At 39.5% G+C, this 12039-nt stretch overlaps 1 protein-coding gene across 1 annotated transcript in view; it reads left to right on the top strand.

Annotated features, from left to right (window-relative positions):
- Positions 1–779: 779 nt before the first annotated feature.
- Positions 780–12039, top strand: part of LOC105380682 — a 47965-nt gene continuing 36705 nt past the window's right edge. Inside the window, exon 1 of the mRNA XM_048629722.1 lies at positions 780–1490. The gene's annotated coding sequence lies outside the window, so the exon portion shown is untranslated. The remainder of the gene's footprint in view (positions 1491–12039) is intronic.

Below are 12039 nucleotides of genomic sequence, written 5' to 3'. Positions count from 1 at the left end.
CAAAAGAAGACCTGGCCGTAGAAGAACCCACTGGCTACAGAACCTCTCCGAATGGTTCAATATGTCCACCATAGAGCTATTCCGAGCTGCGACTTCCCGGGCCCAAGTGGCCATAATGATAGCCGACCTACGATAGTAGATGGCACCTGAAGAAGAAGAAGATAATGCTACAAGTCCTACAAACGTTACTGTTGCTAGATTAATCAATGTATTGTTTGCCTAGGTTCTATAGTTATAACCTAGTAACAGCAGCTGTATGACTACGCCTAGGCACTATACTAGACACTACAAACCTGTAATCTCAAGAAACAACGTTCTCTAGCCCTATAGTTAGGTATGCTATAGTACCTATCTATACCTACGTAAAGACCTCCTATCTATTTTATGTCCATAGAAGGGAGGTAGGTTACGTAGGTAGGTATGTACATGATTTATGTACTTATAGTAGGAAACTTCAAAATAGTATGGCTTCGCTTCACGGCTGAGGCAACTCGATACGATTATACAGCTGAAAGGCATGGAAATCGAAGGGCCATAAAGTTCATTTTCCCCCGTGCCGTCATACATCTGTCTATCTTTTTCTTGCATCCGAACGCTTTCGAGTTTTCCCGTTCTCAACTCAAAATACGCCAAAAATTACGTACAGCCAGCCGTTTCGAAAACAGTTGTCTCGGGTTTTTAGCTTCGATACCGCGCGCCGCGGAGTACATCCGCCCTTATTATTAATATTTTGACATTTTGCAATACACTGGCTGTTAGAAGTCGTAAGTTTTACAAACAAATCCGTCTAAGTTTCGTATTTTAGCGAGTAGCGGCAAAATAGGAAAGTTTCAAGTTAACCATGTCGATAAGGTCGCTTGTCACTCGGCAAATTAATCTATTAACCGACCTATTTGTATAGTCGCGGCTAACAGTCGGCGTAATATGTACGTAGTCAACATTTCGAACTGGTCGGCTTGCATAGAAAATTCTGACAGCTCGTGTTGTGAACATTCACAAAAATAATGCCGTTTTTATTACATTTTTTGATAAATTATTTTAGTTTCGGATCGACGAGAGTCAGGCGGCCTTATCGATTTTCGTTTTTAGAACAATATCGCGCTTATTTCAGTGTAATAAAAGGCCCGCGGTCTGTTATACTTACGCTTTCGAAAAACGGTTTTGTATTTTTATTGCGGAGGACGGACGTAGAGTTTGTTGTAAATTGGTAATAATTCCGTTGATTAGACAGTAAATAAGCGGTGCCCGAATATGGGTTAGACTTGTACGTATTTTTGAGACAGTGCGTGTTCCTCGTTTGTTTATTTTTGAGTTTTTTTTGGACAGTGCACAGTGTTCGCTTTTCTATTTACTTGCATTCCATTTGTGAAAGTGCGTCTTGGAGTTTTCTGTTTTTGTGCCCGGTGGTGCAACGAATGTGCATAACTTGCAGTTTTGACAGGATGTGTTCTATGGATTGCAAAGTTTAAACGGATTGCAAACGGAATCTTGTAAGTAACCCACTGTCACATCACCCTAAATAAAAGTTAGAAGTTATGTCTCATATCTATCTAAGTAAGTATCTGTCGAATAAAATTCCAGTTGGATAAATCATAACACTCACTTAAGGCATGTCCTGTGATGAACCCAGACACAAAATTGATTAAGTAAAGTAGTTCTGACTCACTTATTTTATATGAACCACAAGTCATTGCATTTGATGAAGGGTTGATCTGATGGTCGTCTCCCAGGGTTTCTTCAAGGTACAGGCTCAGGAGTTTCTTGCCTATGTTCTTCCCCAAAGACAATGCTATTTCCAACATAGAGAGGGATTTGTAAAAAAATTATGTTGGTCAGAAAGTTATACATTTATACAATGGAATAAAATTAAAGATTTGACTTTGAGACATTTCACGAAGCTGTGAAGGGTTGATCTGATATTCTCTCAGGGTGAGTGACCCCAAGAATATTAACTACAATGAATTCTGACCCAAGATGACCCGCCAACCCAATATTACTTCTGAAATTGAAATGTTGTTTACTCAATGTAATTTTTTTACCCTCATTATTTGTCTATCTAAACTTCTAGACATAATATTAGTCTACCACCATATCTCAAGTGCTCTGTCATTAAAATATAGAACCTTGTCAAAACCATTCATATTTAAAAATGAGTCTTTTTCCTCATTCTCTTTAGAGAATGTTGTGAACTATCTAGTCAGAAGTATCTGTTTAATTAATAAGATTTAATATAATATGTTAAGCACATTTTGTTTTAATCACTAAAGTCTAAGCAAAGATTAAACAATTTTTTATTAAACAGATAGTTTTGACTTTCTTTACTTGTTATAATAATTATTGCTAAATTCCAAAGATGATAAAATTAAAATATTTGCGATGTATGTGTACATATATATGAAATGAGATCCCTATTTTCAGTCACCCTCTTATACAAACATTCAGATGCAACAGCATCAGAATTATAGCTGTGTTAGCAGATTATGATACCAAATTTATTCATTCATTTGTTCATTTGTTACTTACTCCGTTGGCTCAGCAGCCCATAGTGAGTCTTGGCATATTATGATAGAAGAGATAGCCACTTGCCTCTCATTTGGTATTATTATTAAATTCTTTATTGTACTTGTATATTTATAAATAAATTTGTATAGGAAAACTTAGTACTAATAGCATTCTCTTCCAGTTATGCTTTGGGTTTGTTACTGTCAGTAGTGTTCTTATGAAAGACACATGCTAAATACCTCCGGGACCACCCTTTCATCATCATCATCAGCCTATAGCAGTCCACTGCTGGATGTAGGCCTCTCCCAAAGCACACTTTAAAGCACTGCAAACCAGGCAAGACCCTAGTAATTAAAATAACTTTTCACTCATAATGTAATATCTAATGGAGGAAACAGGTTATCGGTCACCCAGCTATAAAACCCTGACTAAAAAAACCTTTTATTAATAGGTATTACCTTTTATATTTTACCTTCATGGAATTATATCTGAAAATAAATGATTTATTTAACTATAGTGACAGACAATGCTAACTTTGCAATAGTAAAAATATGGATTTGTTTAAACAGTAAAGAATTTGTTTTGAGTTTTTGACAACGATTTCCTGATTCAAAATGTATTGAATTTGACACTAATTTACTTCGTAAATGTTATCTCGTTTTGAATTCGCGATAGGTAGGTCTAGTACTGGTTTGATAGTTTGTCGAAAACTATAAAAGTTTACGTTTTCTCGCATACTAAGTGGCGCCTCTAATGGAAACTAGCATGAAACTTTTGACAGATAATGTATGCAGATGTCAGGAGAAAACGTAAACTTTTTTCGTTTTAATAAATAGCAAAACCCGTTCTAGAGGGTAGGGCCCTCAGCACGGTTTAGCGTGACGTGAGTCCTCATTAAGGCGCTCCGCCCACTGCTGGAGTCGAGGCGGCGTCGAGGCGGTGACGCGGCGACGTCGCATCGGCTTTAAGTCGAGGCGGAGTCGAGCTGCAGACGAGGCGAGAGCTTGACATTATAAATGAGACATAATTTCGCCTAGCACGTTGCCCGTTTACTAAAGTATTTGATATAATTATCATCATCATCATCATCAGCCTTCTATCGCCCACTGTTGGGTATAGGCCTCCTTATTTGTACGCCAATTCTTCCGGTCCTGTGCCGCTCTGATCCACTGCTTCCCTGCAACCTTGCAGATGTCATCGGACCATCTAGCAGGTATAATTATAGTGACCTGTAATTCCCGACCACTTGGTCATAAACTACAGGCACTATACCTTCAGTCAGACGGCAGTCTGACATCAGTGATCCATGGAGCAGTGGATCTAGCCGCTGCAGCGTATAGCCACAGTACTCACAAGGAGTGTCGCCTCGGGGTGGTGAGACCCCTCCCTGATATCCTGACAGTCGTTCCCAGTAGGCATACAGTTCGCCCCCCGAGACAAAACCTCTCGTAGAAAGTATGGAGCGCGCCTTACACTCAGACCAGACCCTGAGAAAGAACATAGGCTACTTTTTATCCCGGAATTCCCGCGGGAAAACTTTTTAAGGCGAAGTGAAGCTCGCGGTAACAGCTATCCTAACTATCCTAATCCTAATCCTAACTAGGAAGTTAGGATTAGGATTAGGATAACTGTTATTATGCTAACTGTAACTAATTTTATAAATGTGCAAGTAACTGTGTCTGTCTGTTACTCTTTCACGCAAAACTACTGAACGGATTTGAATTAAATTTGGTATACATATGGTCTAGACCCTTAGAAAGAACATAGGCTACTTTTCATCCCGGAATTCCCAAACTTTTTAAGGCGAAACGAATCTCGTGGGAACAGCTATTTATTATAAAATACACTAGTCTCAGTGTCCCACAGTGCTCACGTGACAAAAGGCGGCCTTGCTATTGAAAATGCAGGCCTCTGAAAAATACGCCACTCCTTTTTAAATTGATTTTGATGATCCTATTGTGCTGGTGACGCGGTATACGTACATTGATGTACTTACCAAGATACAGTCGGATTCGTAAGTATTACGTATAAAGGTTTGTACCTTGTCAAACTCACAAATTATTTAAGTCCAATTATCTTTTCTCCGGGTGTGAGTTTGACAGGGTTCAGCTTATGAAGCTGACCAAACATCGGTTACTTAGTTCTACTTACCATACATCGGTGAAATAATGATAATAATTTTTAAAATGCAACGTATGTATACAAAATACATACATACCTATATAACACACACATACATGAAACAAGTGCATCGCGTACGTACTACTAGGTAGGTACACATTATCATTGTGTGAGAGAGTTCTGCGTAGCTGCAACTTAAAGCTGACCGCACACACGCGCAAGAAACTTGATACACGGCACAGTCTATGTCTAGAGATTCGATAATATAAGGCTGGCCGTAAGCGGAATCTTATTTTTTGCATTTAGGAGTGATTCGGTGCTGCCACTGGAACTTTTTCATTGGTCGCGAGTGTATTTTTTATAGGCATAGGTACAGTCCAACTATAAAAAACTATAAAGCCATGACAATAAAGAGTGCGATTTTGTTAAGACTTTTTATCATTATCAGTTAGGTACTTACATTTGTTACATACATTTTAAAAATAAAATACCGTTTGGGTATGGCTTCTTAGCGGATTTGTCCTTTAATAAATATAATACATCGATAAAATATGGTCTGTAACAATTAGTTAGAATCCACTTCCGTTTTCAGGACTTTATAGTTTTACTGTATTTAGGTACCCTTAGTGCCAATTTCTCCACTGTCGGTTATCTAACCGACAGGGATTGATTTATAAATTAAACGTCATCTCCATATAAAATTCATGACATATGTGTCAAAAGTCAACCACTACTCCCTGGTTATGCTCTAACCGAGAATGGAGAAATTCGCACTTACAGTCTCAGTCACTTTAAACAATAGCCACATAGATATTGCAAAATAATCTCAACCCGAATCACAGTTACAAGTGTTACAACTAAAAACCGATTCAAAATACTTTGAGCTCATTGACCCAAAAGTTTCCTAGAAAAACACGATTAAAATCGATGTTGCAACGCAGCAAATTGTAAAGGTACATACCTACTAGATGTACTTACCGTAGATTTGAAATTTTACCAAGAAAAAACTCAGATTTCGATTTCGATTCAGTTTGGACACGGTTTGTTTCGAAATCGTTGAACAAAAACGTTGAAATCGATCAGCGTATCCCAAACATTCAGGTGGAATTTCACCAAACGCTTAACGTATTTAGTCGCCTGTCAGTTAGTGCAAAATGTGTTTAAAATTTCATTTCAATACGTTCAGCGTTTGTCAAAACTCTCGAGTTTAAACAAACATTTTATCTTCGTGGGTTCCGCTCATCTGGCATAATCTTTATTGACCAAAACTCATTTCGCATAACTCGTATGGTCTAAACTTTTTTGGCCGAACCATCACTTTGCCAAGACTTATGTGGCATAAGGCTCGTTTCGTCTAAAACTCTTTAGGCACAATCTTTAAACACCTAAGTTTCGTTTGCTCAAATTTATGTTCGTCTATACCTATGTATACGGTTCCCCTCATCTGGCCTAATCTTTATAGCCCTAAACTCGTTTCGCATAACTCGTAAGGTCTAAACTTTTTTGGTAGAATCATCACTTCGTCAAGACTTATGTGGCATAAGTCTCGTTTCGTCTAAAACTCTTTTGGCACAAACTTGAAACACCTAAGTCTCGTTTGCTCTAATTGTTCGTATTGGTATAATCTTGTTTCTCCTAATATTATCTTTACAAATACTATATTAAGTATGTTTTAAATATACAAATTGTGGTATTTTTCTCCTACATCCCGAAAATCACGATATTAAATGATCAAAATATCGAAAGTGAATGACCATTATAATTATTACAAACGCCATTAAACCCCATGGGATCGAAACCTAAAGATAGGTGCGACGACGAGCAAAGCTAGGAGGAGCGTGTTAGGTGCACATTATCGTCAAAAGCAAAGCGGAGCGCAGCGAAGCGGAGTGGAGCGTTTCCCACATAGCGGCCACAAATACAAGGCACCAGTTTGCGCTATGTAGGGAGACGCTCCATTAAAGTTAAAGCCAAACGAATATGATTACTTTTTATAACCTATGCCATAGCATTATTAGGCTATTCAAGATTTGGCTATACCATTATTAGGCTAAACGAGATTATGCGAAATAACTTTTTACTAGAAGAGATTTATGCCATACGATTTTCGGCGAAACGAGATTTTGACCAAACGTTACTATGCAATACGAGATTAGGCAAATAAATCTTAGGCCAAAAAAGGTAGAACCCTATGTATAATCTTGTTTCTCCTAATGTTATCTTAATAAATAATATATTAAGTATGTAGTAAATGTACAAATTGTGGTTTTTTTCTCCTACATCCCGAAAATCACGATATTGTATTATCAAAAAATCGAAAGTTAACGACCAATATAATTATTACAAACCCCATGAGATCGAAACCTAAAAATAGGTGCGACGACGAGCAAAGCGAGGAGGAGCGTGTTAGGTGCACATGTTCATCAAAACCAAAGCGGAGCGCAGCGAAGCGGAGCGGAGCGTTTTCCAAACAGCGGAAACAATACAAGGCACCAGTTTGCGCTATGTACGGAGACGCTCCGTCAAAGTTAAAACCAAACGAATATTATTACTTTGTATAAACCTATGCCACAGCATTATTAGACTATTCAAGATTTGGCCATACCATTATTAGGCTAAACAATGTTATGCGAAATAACTTTTTACTAAACGAGATTTATGCCATACGATTTTCGGCGTAACGAGACTTTGACCAAACGTTACTATGCAATACGAGATTAAGCAAAAAAATCTTATGCCAAAAAAGGTAGAACCTATCTTCGTATTTGTTTAAATAAATAAGTATTTTTTATGAACGCAAAATTTTACAAACGCCTTACAAGCGCCTTTTTGTATGGGAAGAATCCCATATGAAAAGGCGCTCTTTAAGGGCTCGTCGCTCGCCTGTCAAACTTCTGTCAGAGCCATACAAGTTACGTCAGGTTTGACAAGCGAGCGACGCTTAAGGATTGATAATTGCTAATGTTTGTTGGCCGTAGCGCCACTGTATACATGTATTATGTACACACATGTCTTTCCTCTTTATTAGCCACTCGACGAAGAAGTATTTAAGATCATGCACCGAAACCAAATCCATATTCATGATTCAAGACCCATCGGTCTGTGCGCAAAAAAAGTTGTTGTTTATTTTATTATTTGTGTTCTCTCACACTCCCCCTCCTACGGAGTACCTATAGCGTGAAAGAGTTATGTAAAAACTTAAATATGAATGCCAGGGGCGTATTTAAAAATTGCGCGCCCTGGGCTCCTGTAGTTTTCCGCCCCATCAAGGAATGAAAGATAACAAAAAGAGCAGTCAGTGTAGATTACCTACCGACCTACATATGTATAAGAACATTGGGATGATAGATTTGCATAGATAATGATATATGTATATCTTCCGAACAAAAAAAAAGATTTTTCTGGATTGTACTTGTCTATCCAGAAAAATCTTTTTAGAATGTTTAGAAATTTAAACTTGTGCAGGGCGACTGAGTAAGGCATTTTTTTTAGATTTCCTTTAAAAAAATACGGAGGCGGAAAAAAAAATAGACTATTCCACCGGTTTAGAAAAGAACAAAGGCCAGCCGGACTCATACTTAAAAAAATCCAGCACTGCTCGTAACCAAAATACGTCGGAGTGACCCTTCACGTACAAAACCCACTGCCAAAACACCAAGAAGAAAGTCAGCTCCCGAAACAACGGCTTACGTCTACCAGCTGGGGCGCCTCGCCACAAATTCTAAGAACAAGTAGTCTAGCACTCTGCTTCTCAGCTGCTGAATTTGCCTGCCCCATATGGGCAGGATTCGTATTCCTCAGAGCCTGAAGACAAAAGTCTTCAACCAGAGCGTCCTGCCAGTGATGATGTATGGTGCAGAGACGTGGACACTGACGGTAGGACTGCTCCACCGATTTAAAGTCGCTCAGTGTGCTATGGAGAGAGCTATGCTTGGGGTTTTTATGATGGATCGTATCAGAAATGAGGTTATCCGCCGTCAGAGGACTAAGGTTTCAGACATAGCTGTTAAAATATGCAAGCTGAAGTGGCAGTGGGCTAGTCATATCTGCCGAAGAACCGATAACCGTTGAGGTAGACGAGTTCTCACGTGGAGACCACGAACAGGCAAACGCAGCGTGGGACGCCGTCCTGCCCGCTGGACTGACGTCCTGAGGCGGGTAGAGCCGGTAGTGATTGGATGAGGAAGCCGAGGACCGAGTGTTGTGGCACTCCTTGGGAAAGGCCTTTGTCCAGCAGTGGATGATTATTGGCTGATGATGATGATGATATGGGCAAGATCCGCGCATGCTAGAGAAGTAGATTTTGCTCTGAACGACACAGTTCGTATAGTAACGGGATGCCTCAAACCGACACCGCTCTACAAGGTCTACTCTCTGGCTGGGATAGCAGTAGCACCCCTAGCATACGGCGGAAAGTGGCATGTTCTGTTGAGAAAGCCAAACAAGAATGCTACTCCAGACATCATCTTTACTCACATACTGCCGCACCTTCCCGCCTTAAGAGCCGCAAAGCGTTTCTAAACAGTGAGATGTCATTAACGGATGAAAACCCACAAAACGCAAGTCTAAGGCTCTGGGAGGAAAAACAGCCCCAGGATCTTTTCCTACCTCTTGAGGAAAAACTTGCTCCCGGTAACAGTCTCCCCTGGCACATTTGGAAGACTCTAAATCGGTTGCGAGCAGAGCTAGGCTGCTGCAAGGACAATCTTTGCAAGTGGGGCTACACCGTTGGTACCAACCTATGCGCGACTGTGGTATGGTACCGCCCCCCTGACTACCCTGACACTCGGGTAGACTTACGCCAGGCCAACTAGAATGCTATCAAAGTTGCTTCTTTTTGGTCTGGACAAATTTAAAAATTCGCATGTTCACTGACACGAAAGAAGAAGTGTAGAGTACCTACCGACCTACATAAATGTATAAGAACATTGTGGTGATAGATTTGCATAGATTAAAATTATATCTTCCGAACAAAAAAAAAGAACTTTCTGGATAGACGAGTACATTTTAGAACGTTTAGAAATAAATTTGTGCAGGGCGACTGAGTGAGGCAAAAAAAAAACTTTAGATTTCCTTCAAAAAAATACCGAGGCAGAAAAAAATTTGACTATTCCACCGGTTCAGAAAAGAACAAAGGCCGGCTTTCATACTTTAAATCATATTTCTTAAGACATGAAATTTACATGTGAAAATTAGGCTCAGGACCGTTCTAGGCGTACGTCCTAAAATATTTTTATATACTTTTTTAATCCTCCAACCTAAAGCCCAAGGGCGGCTTGCCGGCCGCCCCTGGGCCGCCTGCCGCCCCGGGCTGTAGCCCTTTTAGCCCTAGGGTAAATACGCCCCTGATGAATGCACTCACAAGCAATTAAATAGTTCCACATTACGAAATGCCGACACTGAATGGCGCCAATTTTTTAAAACTTTTCATATTTTATGTACAGAGTTATTGGTAAGCAGACCTGATCCTTTCAGGAGGTGATAGAGGAAGGCATTTCCAGTCGATTGAATCCAATAATGCATTATCCGAAACTTTACCATTTCTAAGATATTTAATATTTGAAAAATATATCAAATGAGTGATGGGCTATTAAATTTCAATATTGCAGACGGCGTCATTAAGCTTGTTTTTTTTCCGTTTAGCAGTACTTTGGTGCTGTGTCACTGGAACGTTTTCATTGTACTATAGTATTCTAGTACAAGTGTGAAATTTTGCATAAAACACAAAATGTCTACGTTTTTTCGCATACAAAGTGGCGTTAGCGGAAACTGTCATGAAACTTTTGACAAATAATGTATGCAGATTTATCTATGAGAAGAAAACCTTTCTTTTATCATTGTTATTTTGTATTTTATTCTATTCTAAAGCAAAGCTAATGGAAAATAAGTAAGCTACAGTTTGAGAACCACAATAAGGTGTTTGAAGGAATCACGGCTGGCGATAGGTACTTCTGAGAATTTTGTATTTATTTACTAATTTATATTATTTCAGTTTTTTTATTCGATCCTATGTATAGATTCTTATGATCGGATGAAATATTCGTTTGTGGTGCCTTGCCATTCAAAACCTATATATAATAAATATAAATATAAACACTCACACCTTGTACTAATGTACTCCCCAGCCGGGAATCGAACCGACGACCGAATGGCGTAGTGGTTAGAGTGACCCTGACTACTGAGCCGAAGGTCCCGGGTTCGAAATCAAAATATACTCACCATTTTTTAAAATTATAAAACGTAAACTAAAGATTGTTTTGGTTTAAATTCGGCTTTAGACTACTGTTTTGTATGAAATCTGGACTATGACCGGTTCTAAAGGGGCCGTCCATTAATCACGTGAGGCTCAAAGGGGGGGGGGGGAGGGGTTAAGGAAAACCTCACGAAACATCACGAGGGGGGAGGGGGGGTCTCAGTAGACATCACGTGTATTAATTTTTTGTCAAAAAGCGCTAGGTATTTCTGAACCGAAATTTTGAACGGCGAAAAATTTTAACGATTTGTAGTTAGTATGATATTTTTATGTTACTTATATTATTATGCTATATTTTTTCTAGTCAAAAATAGCCCTTACATACACTTCCAAAAAAATACACGTGATCCAGGGGGGGGAGGGGGGGGTGGTCCCAAACCTCACCAAATATCACCAGGGGGGAGGGGGGGGTCAAAAAATGAGAAAAACGACCTCACGTGATTAATGGACGGCCCCAAACTAGAACCATCTTGAGTCTACGTTTTATAATAATAAGGAGGATGTATTTTTAACCGACTTCGAGAAAAGGACGAGGTTCTTAATTTGTCTGAATCTATTTTAAGTAGGTACTTATTACTTTTTTATACATACATAGATACACATGGGAAAGTCGCAAGACTACCGCTCCCCTAACTAAAGTACCAACTTATATGTTTTTTAGTCTCCATAAAACCAGCTTAACTGGATCTTAGCGTGATACCCTATCTTCTAAGACGTAAAGGCGATATCTCCTTAAGCTGTAATTAAATTTGATTTTGACGTAAATTTTCACACACTTGCACAAAATGTACTTGTTTTTGTACCCTATTGAATTGTAAATAGACTATAGATTGGTTTTTGCGAAAAGGCGTAGAATGCAGTTGTTTCGAAAAGGCGCGGTCGCCATTTTGCCGCGTTACAAATGCGTTCCAATTTTGATTTCGCATTCGTTCAGTCATAACCGTTGGGGTAGACGAGTTCTCGAGTGGAGACCACGGACAGGCAAACGCAGCGTGGGACGCCCTCCTGCCCGCTGGACTGACGACCTTAGGCGGGTAGCCGGTAGTGGTTGGATGAGGAAGGCCGGGGACCGAATGTTGTGGCGAGGCCTATGTCCAGCAGTGGATGATTATTGGCTGATGATGATGATGATGATGATGATTAGTTTCAGTGTTCGGCTAATG

This window comes from Plutella xylostella, chromosome 24 (genome assembly GCF_932276165.1).
Source record: "Plutella xylostella chromosome 24, ilPluXylo3.1, whole genome shotgun sequence".
NCBI lineage: Eukaryota > Metazoa > Arthropoda > Insecta > Lepidoptera > Plutellidae > Plutella > Plutella xylostella.
The sequence above is the reverse complement of the archived record's forward strand: the minus strand, read 5'-3'. Positions and strand labels throughout refer to the sequence as shown.